At 33.9% G+C, this 11109-nt stretch overlaps 1 pseudogene; it reads left to right on the top strand.

Annotated features, from left to right (window-relative positions):
- The first annotated feature begins 633 nt into the window (after window positions 1-633).
- Window positions 634-11109, top strand: part of LOC139848792 (protein FAR1-RELATED SEQUENCE 5-like) — a 36354-nt pseudogene continuing 25878 nt past the window's right edge.

Here is an 11109-nt window from a genome sequence, read left to right as displayed (position 1 = left end):
ATATGCTTCTACAGTTCAGTTTAGAACTCTTTCAAAAAGCAAACCGTACCTAGTTTGTATCAACTAAAACCCTGGTTGAATCTACGCTAGAAATTGGATCAAGAGGCTTTAAGGATTGATTCTTATGATCCTTGTGATTATCAAACCAAGTTAGCATGATCGAATCATTATCGTATTTCTTAGAAAATTGGGTTTCGGATAAAATGGGTTTTGTAGCTCAAATTAGTTTGAATCTTGTGATTTTGGTGTTATTTATGTTATTTACTGCTTGATAATTAATGTATATATGTTATATGTGCTTCGTGACCAAGCAATTTGCCAGAAACATTACAGATAGTGATTTTTGGGTTGAAACCCGTCAAGTCAACTGTTGTTGATGTTCTTCATCACTCGCATGAGTGAGCTTTCACTCGTACAGTTGAGATGGTCAACCGCATGGTGAACCGTGCGAGTGGGTTAGTATTATGACATTTGTATTGTTTGAGCTGACCCGTACGGTTGAGATGTGACTTGTACGAGTCACTAGTCACCCGTGTGGTCAACCGTACGGATCTGCTTTTATTAAGTTATATGTCTGGTCTAAGATCACATGTACGAGTGAGGTGTCAACCACACGATTGAGGGTTCTCAAACATGCGAGTGAGTGTGATACTCGTACGGTTAACAGACCAGTTTCTTAATTGCTTAAGTGTCAGATTATTGATGTTGTGTCTTGCTGTTGGGATAATATCAAGACGTGATTTTTGACTGTGTTATGTTTATTCTCAGGTGGAAAAGATAAAAAGAAGGCTCCGAAAGATTAGACCTCTTCAAGTTGCTGGTAATCCGTGAGTAGATCTATCTCATGTTAGAGTTTAATAGCAAGGCATGCAATTGTGGATTATTCTGATTACCTTGTGTAGTATAGTGATTGCCATGCTAGTAGATAATTGCATGCTCTATGAATTTTATGTTGTATATGTGCGCACTTTGTTAGACACCAACTGATGTTGGGCCATGTTGAGAACCCACCGATGCCGGGTCAGGTAGAGTTCGTGTGAGGTCAATCGATGCTAGGTCATGTTGAGTTCAAGTCCTATAGTATGTTTGGTATATCATAGAAGGACGCGTGTGTTGCGTTTAGACAGGTATGCAGAGACTTGGTATAAATGACTATCGGTAGATCCTAGCCCGATGATTTAGGGTCGTGTGCCCGTACAAGCCGTCGATCCTCATATTGTCCTTGCTTGTATGTTTGTTGGTTGTAGGCAGGATTGTTGATTTATGTATGATTGTTAATTATGCTTATCCAGTTAGAATAGATTCCATTCACTTAGCAGTGCACTAATCTCCCACAATTCCTCCCTTGCAGGTTTAGGACTGGTGTTGATTTATAGGGTGGTGCTGGCAAAGACATGTTTGACCCTGCAAACTTTGATGTTGACTTTGTATTAAATAAGTAGATTTTTAAGTAACACTATTTTGTAAACGATGATAGATTAATGTGGCTTTGTGTTGAAATGTCCCGTTCTTATTGATTAAAAACGTTCCATATTAATTGATTTCGTTGCGAGGTTTTGACCTCTATATGAGACGTTTTTCAAAGACTGCATTCATTTTTAAAACAAACCATAACCTTTATTTCATAAATAAAGGTTTAAAAAGCTTTACGTAGATTATCAAATAATGATAATCTAAAATATCCTGTTTACACACGATCATTACATAATGGTTTACAATACAAATATGTTACATCGAAATCAGTTTCTTGAATGCAGTTTTTACACAATATCATACAAACATGGACTCCAAATCTTGTCCTTATTTTAGTATGCAACAGCGGAATCTCTTAATATTCACCTGAGAATAAACATGCTTTAAACGTCAACAAAAATGTTGGTGAGTTATAGGTTTAACCTATATATATCAAATCGTAACAATAGACCACAAGATTTCATATTTCAATACACATCCCATACATAGAGATAAAAATCATTCATATGGTGAACACCTGGTAACCGACAATAACAAGATGCATATATAAGAATATCCCCATCATTCCGGGACACCCTTCGGATATGATATAAATTTCGAAGTACGAAAGCATCTGGTACTTTGGATGGGTTTTGTTAGGCCCAATAGATCTATCTTTAGGATTCGCGTCAATTAGGGTGTCTGTTCCCTAATTCTTAGATTACCAGACTTAATAAAAAGGGGCATATTCGATTTTGATAATTCAACCATAGAATGTAATTTCACGTACTTGTGTCTATTTTGTAAATCATTTATAAAACCTGCATGTATTCTCATCCCAAAAATATTAGATTTTAAAAGTGGGACTATAACTCACTTTCACAGATTTTTACTTCGTCGGGAAGTAAGACTTGGCCACTGTTGATTCACGAACCTATAACAATATATACATATATATTAAAGTATGTTCAAAATATATTTACAACACTTTTAATATATTTTGATGTTTTAAGTTTATTAAGTCAGCTGTCCTCGTTAGTAACCTATAACTAGTTGTCCACAGTTAGATGTACAGAAATAAATCGATAAATATTATCTTGAATCAATCCACGACCCAGTGTATACGTATCTCAGTATTGATCACAACTCAAACTATATATATTTTGGAATCAACCTCAACCCTGTATAGCTAACTCCAACATTCACATATAGAGTGTCTATGGTTGTTCCGAAATATATATAGATGTGTCGACATGATAGGTCGAAACATTGTATACGTGTCTATGGTATCTCAAGATTACATAATATACAATACAAGTTGATTAAGTTATGGTTGGAATAGATTTGTTACCAATTTTCACGTAGCTAAAATGAGAAAAATTATCCAATCTTGTTTTACCCATAACTTCTTCATTTTAAATCCGTTTTGAGTGAATCAAATTGCTATGATTTCATATTGAACTCTATTTTATGAATCTAAACAGAAAAAGTATAGGTTTATAGTCAGAAAAATAAGTTACAAGTCGTTTTTGTAAAGGTAGTCATTTCAGTCGAAAGAACGACGTCTAGATGACCATTTTAGAAAACATACTTCCACTTTGAGTTTAACCATAATTTTTGGATATAGTTTCATGTTCATAATAAAAATCATTTTCTCAGAATAACAACTTTTAAATCAAAGTTTATCATAGTTTTTAATTAACTAACCCAAAACAGCCCGCGGTGTTACTACGACGGCGTAAATCCGGTTTTACGGTGTTTTTCGTGTTTCCAGGTTTTAAATCATTAAGTTAGCATATCATATAGATATAGAACATGTGTTTAGTTGATTTGAAAAGTCAAGTTAGAAGGATTAACTTTTGTTTGCGAACAAGTTTAGAATTAACTAAACTATGTTCTAGTGATTACAAGTTTAAACCTTCGAATAAGATAGCTTTATATGTATGAATCGAATGATATTATGAACATCATTACTACCTTAATTTCCTTGGATAAACCTACTGGAAAAGAGAAAAATGGATCTAGCTTCAATGGATCCTTGGATGGCTCGAAGTTCTTGAAGCAGAATCATGACACGAAAACAAGTTCAAGTAAGATCATCACTTGAAATAAGATTGTTATAGTTATAGAAATTGAACCAAAGTTTGAATATGATTATTACCTTGTATTAGAATGATAACCTACTGTAAGAAACAAAGATTTCTTGAGGTTGGATGATCACCTTACAAGATTGGAAGTGAGCTAGCAAACTTGAAAGTATTCTTGATTTTATGAAACTAGAACTTTTGGAATTTATGAAGAACACTTAGAACTTGAAGATAGAACTTGAGAGAGATCAATTAGATGAAGAAAATTGAAGAATGAAAGTGTTTGTAGGTGTTTTTGGTCGTTGGTGTATGGATTAGATATAAAGGATATGTAATTTTGTTTTCATGTAAATAAGTCATGAATGATTACTCATATTTTTGTAATTTTATGAGATATTTCATGCTAGTTGCCAAATGATGGTTCCCACATGTGTTAGGTGACTCACATGGGCTGCTAATAGCTGATCATTGGAGTGTATATACCAATAGTACATACATCTAAAAGCTGTGTATTGTACGAGTACGAATACGGGTGCATACGAGTAGAATTGTTGATGAAACTGAACGAGGATGTAATTGTAAGCATTTTTGTTAAGTAGAAGTATTTTGATAAGTGTATTGAAGTCTTTCAAAAGTGTATAAATACATATTAAAACACTACATGTATATACATTTTAACTGACTCGTTAAGTCATCGTTAGTCGTTACATGTAAGTGTTGTTTTGAAACCTTTAGGTTAACGATCTTGTTAAATGTTGTTAACTCAATGTTTATAATATCAAATGAGATTTTAAATTATTATATTATCATGATATTATCATGTATGAATATCTCTTAATGTGATATATATACATTAAATGTCTTTACAACGATAATCGTTACATATATGTCTCGTTTAAAAATCATTAAGTTAGTAGTCTTGTTTTTACATATGTAGTTCATTGTTAATATACTTTATGATATGTTTTCTTATCATAGTATCATGTTAACTATATATATATATCCATATATATGTCATCATATAGTTTTTACAAGTTTTAACGTTCGTGAATCACCGATCAACTTGGGTGGTCAATTGTCTATATGAAACATATTTCAATTAATCAAGTCTTAACAAGTTTGATTGCTTAACATGTTGGAAACATTTAATCATGTAAATATCAATCTCAATTAATATATATAAACATGGAAAAGTTCGGGTCACTACAGTACCTACCCGTTAAATAAATTTCGTCCCGAAATTTTAAGCTGTTGAAGGTGTTGACGAATCTTCTGGAAATAGATGCGGGTATTTCTTCTTCATCTGATCTTCACGCTCCCAGGTGAACTCGGGTCCTCTTCGAGCATTCCATCGAACCTTAACAATTGGTATCTTGTTTTGCTTAAGTGTTTTAACCTCACGATCCATTATTTCGACGGGTTCTTCGATGAATTGAAGTTTTTCGTTGATTTGGATTTCATCTAACGGAATAGTGAGATCTTCTTTAGCAAAACATTTCTTTAAATTCGAGACGTGGAAAGTGTTATGTACAGCCGCGAGTTGTTGAGGTAACTCTAGTCGGTAAGCTACTGGTCCGACACGATCAATAATCTTGAATGGTCCAATATACCTTGGATTTAATTTCCCTCGTTTACCAAATCGAACAACGCCTTTCCAAGGTGCAACTTTAAGCATGACCATCTCTCCAATTTCAAATTCTATATCTTTTCTTTTAATGTCAGCGTAGCTCTTTTGTCGACTTTGGGCGGTTTTCAACCGTTGTTGAATTTGGATGATCTTCTCGGTAGTTTCTTGTATAATCTCCGGACCCGTAATCTGTCTATCCCCCACTTCACTCCAACAAATCGGAGACCTGCACTTTCTACCATAAAGTGCTTCAAACGGCGCCATCTCAATGCTTGAATGGTAGCTGTTGTTGTAGGAAAATTCTGCTAACGGTAGATGTCGATCCCAACTGTTTCCGAAATCAATAACACATGCTCGTAGCATGTCTTCAAGCGTTTGTATCGTCCTTTCGCTCTGCCCATCAGTTTGTGGATGATAGGCAGTACTCATGTCTAGACGAGTTCCTAATGCTTGCTGTAATGTCTGCCAGAATCTTGAAATAAATCTGCCATCCCTATCAGAGATAATAGAGATTGGTATTCCATGTCTGGAGACGACTTCCTTCAAATACAGTCGTGCTAACTTCTCCATCTTGTCATCTTCTCTTATTGGTAGGAAGTGTGCTGATTTGGTGAGACGATCAACTATTACCCAAATAGTATCAAAACCACTTGCAGTCCTTGGCAATTTAGTGATGAAATCCATGGTAATGTTTTCCCATTTCCATTCCGGGATTTCGGGTTGTTGAAGTAGACCTGATGGTTTCTGATGCTCAGCTTTGACCTTAGAACACGTCAAACATTCTCCTACGTATTTAGCAACATCGGCTTTCATACCCGGCCACCAAAAATGTTTCTTGAGATCCTTGTACATCTTCCCCGTTCCAGGATGTATTGAGTATCTGGTTTTATGAGCTTCTCTAAGTACCATTTCTCTCATATCTCCAAATTTTGGTACCCAAATCCTTTCAGCCCTATATCGGGTTCCGTCTTCCCGAATATTAAGATGCTTCTCCGATCCTTTGGGTATTTCATCCTTTAAATTTCCCTCTTTTAAAACTCCTTGTTGCGCCTCCTTTATTTGAGTAGTAATGTTATTATGAATCATTATATTCATAGATTTTACTCGAATGGGTTCTCTGTCCTTCCTGCTCAAGGCATCGGCTACCACATTTGCCTTCCCCGGGTGGTAACGAATCTCAAAGTCGTAATCATTCAATAATTCAATCCACCTACGCTGCCTCATATTCAGTTGTTTCTGATTAAATATGTGTTGAAGACTTTTGTGGTCGGTATATATAATACTTTTGACCCCATATAAGTAGTGCCTCCAAGTCTTTAATGCAAAAACAACAGCGCCTAATTCCAAATCATGCGTCGTATAATTTTGTTCGTGAATCTTCAATTGTCTAGACGCATAAGCAATCACCTTCGTTCGTTGCATTAATACACAACCGAGACCTTGCTTTGATGCATCACAATAAATCACAAAATCATCATTCCCTTCAGGCAATGACAATATAGGTGCCGTAGTTAGCTTTTTCTTCAATAACTGAAACGCTTTCTCTTGTTCATCATTCCATTCAAATTTCTTCCCTTTATGCGTTAATGCAGTCAAGGGTTTTGCTATTCTGGAAAAGTCTTGGATGAACCTTCTGTAGTAACCAGCTAGTCCTAAAAACTGGCGTATGTGTTTCGGAGTTTTCGGGGTTTCCCACTTTTCAACAGTTTCTATCTTTGCCGGATCCACCTTAATACCTTCTTTGTTCACTATGTGACCGAGGAATTGAACTTCTTCCAACCAAAATGCACACTTTGAAAACTTAGCGTACAATTCTTCCTTCCTCAATACTTCTAACAATTTTCTCAAATGTTCACCGTGTTCTTGGTCATTCTTTGAGTAAATAAGTATGTCATCAATGAAAACAATGACAAACTTGTCAAGGTATGGTCCACACACTCTGTAGTGACCCGAACTTTTCCATGTTTATATATATTAATTGAGATTGATATTTACATGATTAAATGTTTCCAACATGTTAAGCAATCAAACTTGTTAAGACTTGATTAATTGAAATATGTTTCATATAGACAATTGACCACCCAAGTTGATCGGTGATTCACGAACGTTAAAACTTGTAAAAACTATATGATGACATATATATGGATATATATATATATAGTTAACATGATACTATGATAAGAAAACATATCATAAAGTATATTAACAATGAACTACATATGTAAAAACAAGACTACTAACTTAATGATTTTTAAACGAGACATATATGTAACGATTATCGTTGTAAAGACATTTAATGTATATATATCATATTAAGAGATATTCATACATGATAATATCATGATAATATAATAATTTAAAATCTCATTTGATATTATAAACATTGAGTTAACAACATTTAACAAGATCGTTAACCTAAAGGTTTCAAAACAACACTTACATGTACCGACTAACGATGACTTAACGACTCAGTTAAAATGTATATACATGTAGTGTTTTAATATGTATTTATACACTTTTGAAAGACTTCAATACACTTATCAAAATACTTCTACTTAACAAAAATGCTTACAATTACATCCTCGTTCAGTTTCATCAACAATTCTACTCGTATGCACCCGTATTCGTACTCGTACAATACACAGCTTTTAGATGTATGTACTATTGGTATATACACTCCAATGATCAGCTATTAGCAGCCCATGTGAGTCACCTAACACATGTGGGAACCATCATTTGGCAACTAGCATGAAATATCTCATAAAATTACAAAAATATGAGTAATCATTCATGACTTATTTACATGAAAACAAAATTACATATCCTTTATATCTAATCCATACACCAACGACCAAAAACACCTACAAACACTTTCATTCTTCAATTTTCTTCATCTAATTGATCTCTCTCAAGTTCTATCTTCAAGTTCTAAGTGTTCTTCATAAATTCCAAAAGTTCTAGTTTCATAAAATCAAGAATACTTTCAAGTTTGCTAGCTCACTTCCAATCTTGTAAGGTGATCATCCAACCTCAAGAAATCTTTGTTTCTTACAGTAGGTTATCATTCTAATACAAGGTAATAATCATATTCAAACTTTGGTTCAATTTCTATAACTATAACAATCTTATTTCAAGTGATGATCTTACTTGAACTTGTTTTCGTGTCATGATTCTGCTTCAAGAACTTCGAGCCATCCAAGGATCCATTGAAGCTAGATCCATTTTTCTCTTTTCCAGTAGGTTTATCCAAGGAAATTAAGGTAGTAATGATGTTCATAACATCATTCGATTCATACATATAAAGCTATCTTATTCGAAGGTTTAAACTTGTAATCACTAGAACATAGTTTAGTTAATTCTAAACTTGTTCGCAAACAAAAGTTAATCCTTCTAACTTGACTTTTAAAATCAACTAAACACATGTTCTATATCTATATGATATGCTAACTTAATGATTTAAAACCTGGAAACACGAAAAACACCGTAAAACCGGATTTACGCCGTCGTAGTAACACCGCGGGCTGTTTTGGGTTAGTTAATTAAAAACTATGATAAACTTTGATTTAAAAGTTGTTATTCTGAGAAAATTATTTTTATTATGAACATGAAACTATATCCAAAAATTATGGTTAAACTCAAAGTGGAAGTATGTTTTCTAAAATGGTCATCTAGACGTCGTTCTTTCGACTGAAATGACTACCTTTACAAAAACGACTTGTAACTTATTTTTCTGACTATAAACCTATACTTTTTCTGTTTAGATTCATAAAATAGAGTTCAATATGAAATCATAGCAATTTGATTCACTCAAAACGGATTTAAAATGAAGAAGTTATGGGTAAAACAAGATTGGATAATTTTTCTCATTTTAGCTACGTGAAAATTGGTAACAAATCTATTCCAACCATAACTTAATCAGCTTGTATTGTATATTATGTAATCTTGAGATACCATAGACACGTATACAATGTTTCGACCTATCATGTCGACACATCTATATATATTTCGGAACAACCATAGACACTCTATATGTGAATGTTGGAGTTAGCTATACAGGGTTGAGGTTGATTCCAAAATATATATAGTTTGAGTTGTGATCAATACTGAGATACGTATACACTGGGTCGTGGATTGATTCAAGATAATATTTATCGATTTATTTCTGTACATCTAACTGTGGACAACTAGTTATAGGTTACTAACGAGGACAGCTGACTTAATAAACTTAAAACATCAAAATATATTAAAAGTGTTGTAAATATATTTTGAACATACTTTAATATATATGTATATATTGTTATAGGTTCGTGAATCAACAGTAGCCAAGTCTTACTTCCCGACGAAGTAAAAATCTGTGAAAGTGAGTTATAGTCCCACTTTTAAAATCTAATATTTTTGGGATGAGAATACATGCAGGTTTTATAAATGATTTACAAAATAGACACAAGTACGTGAAATTACATTCTATGGTTGAATTATCAAAATCGAATATGCCCCTTTTTATTAAGTCTGGTAATCTAAGAATTAGGGAACAGACACCCTAATTGACGCGAATCCTAAAGATAGATCTATTGGGCCTAACAAACCCCATCCAAAGTACCGGATGCTTTAGTACTTCGAAATTTATATCATATCCGAAGGGTGTCCCGGAATGATGGGGATATTCTTATATATGCATCTTGTTATTGGCGGTTACCAGGTGTTCACCATATGAATGATTTTTATCTCTATGTATGGGATGTGTATTGAAATATGAAATCTTGTGGTCTATTGTTACGATTTGATATATATAGGTTAAACCTATAACTCACCAACATTTTTGTTGACGTTTAAAGCATGTTTATTCTCAGGTGAATATTAAGAGCTTCCGCTGTTGCATACTAAAATAAGGACAAGATTTGGAGTCCATGTTTGTATGATATTGTGTAAAAACTGCATTCAAGAAACTGATTTCGATGTAACATATTTGTATTGTAAACCATTATGTAATGGTCGTGTGTAAATAGGATATTTTAGATTATCATTATTTGATAATCTACGTAAAGCTTTTTAAACCTTTATTTATGAAATAAAGGTTATGGTTTGTTTTAAAAATGAATGCAGTCTTTGAAAAACGTCTCATATAGAGGTCAAAACCTCGCAACGAAATCAATTAATATGGAACGTTTTTAATCAATAAGAACGGGACATTTCAGTTGGTATCCGAGCGTTGGTCTTAGAGAACCAGAAAATTTGCATTAGTGTGTCTTATCGAGTTTGTTAGGATGCATTAGTGAGTCTGGACTTCGACCGTGTTTTCTTTAAAAATGATTGCTTAACATTTTTGTTGGAAACTATATATTTTTAACATATGAATATTATGTGATATATTAATCTCTTAACGTGTTTGATATTATGTGATAGATGTCTACCTCTAGAACAAGTCCCATTGACTCACCTAATAATAATGAAGAGTCAAATGTAAATTGGAATGATTTGTGGACTGATTCACAAGTTCCCGAAGAGGAACCGGAAGAAGAGTCGAAACCGGAAGAAGAATCGGAACCGGAAGAAGAATCGGAACCGGATGCACACTTTGAAAACTTAGCGTACAATTCTTCCTTCCTCAATACTTCTAACACCTTTCTCAAATGTTCACCGTGTTCTTGGTCATTCTTTGAGTAAATAAGTATGTCATCAATGAAAACAATGACAAACTTGTCAAGGTATGGTCCACACACTCGGTTCATAAGGTCCATGAACACAGCTGGTGCATTAGTTAAACCAAACGGCATGACCATAAACTCGTAATGACCGTAACGTGTTCTGAAAGCAGTCTTTGGAATATCATCTTTTTTCACCCGCATTTGATGATACCCGGAACGTAAGTCAATCTTTGAATAAACAGACGAGCCTTGTAGTTGATCAAATAAGTCGTCGATTCTCGGTAGTGGGTAGCGGTTC

Source organism: Rutidosis leptorrhynchoides, chromosome 5 (genome assembly GCF_046630445.1).
Source record: "Rutidosis leptorrhynchoides isolate AG116_Rl617_1_P2 chromosome 5, CSIRO_AGI_Rlap_v1, whole genome shotgun sequence".
Taxonomy (NCBI): domain Eukaryota; kingdom Viridiplantae; phylum Streptophyta; class Magnoliopsida; order Asterales; family Asteraceae; genus Rutidosis; species Rutidosis leptorrhynchoides.
The sequence above is the reverse complement of the archived record's forward strand: the minus strand, read 5'-3'. Positions and strand labels throughout refer to the sequence as shown.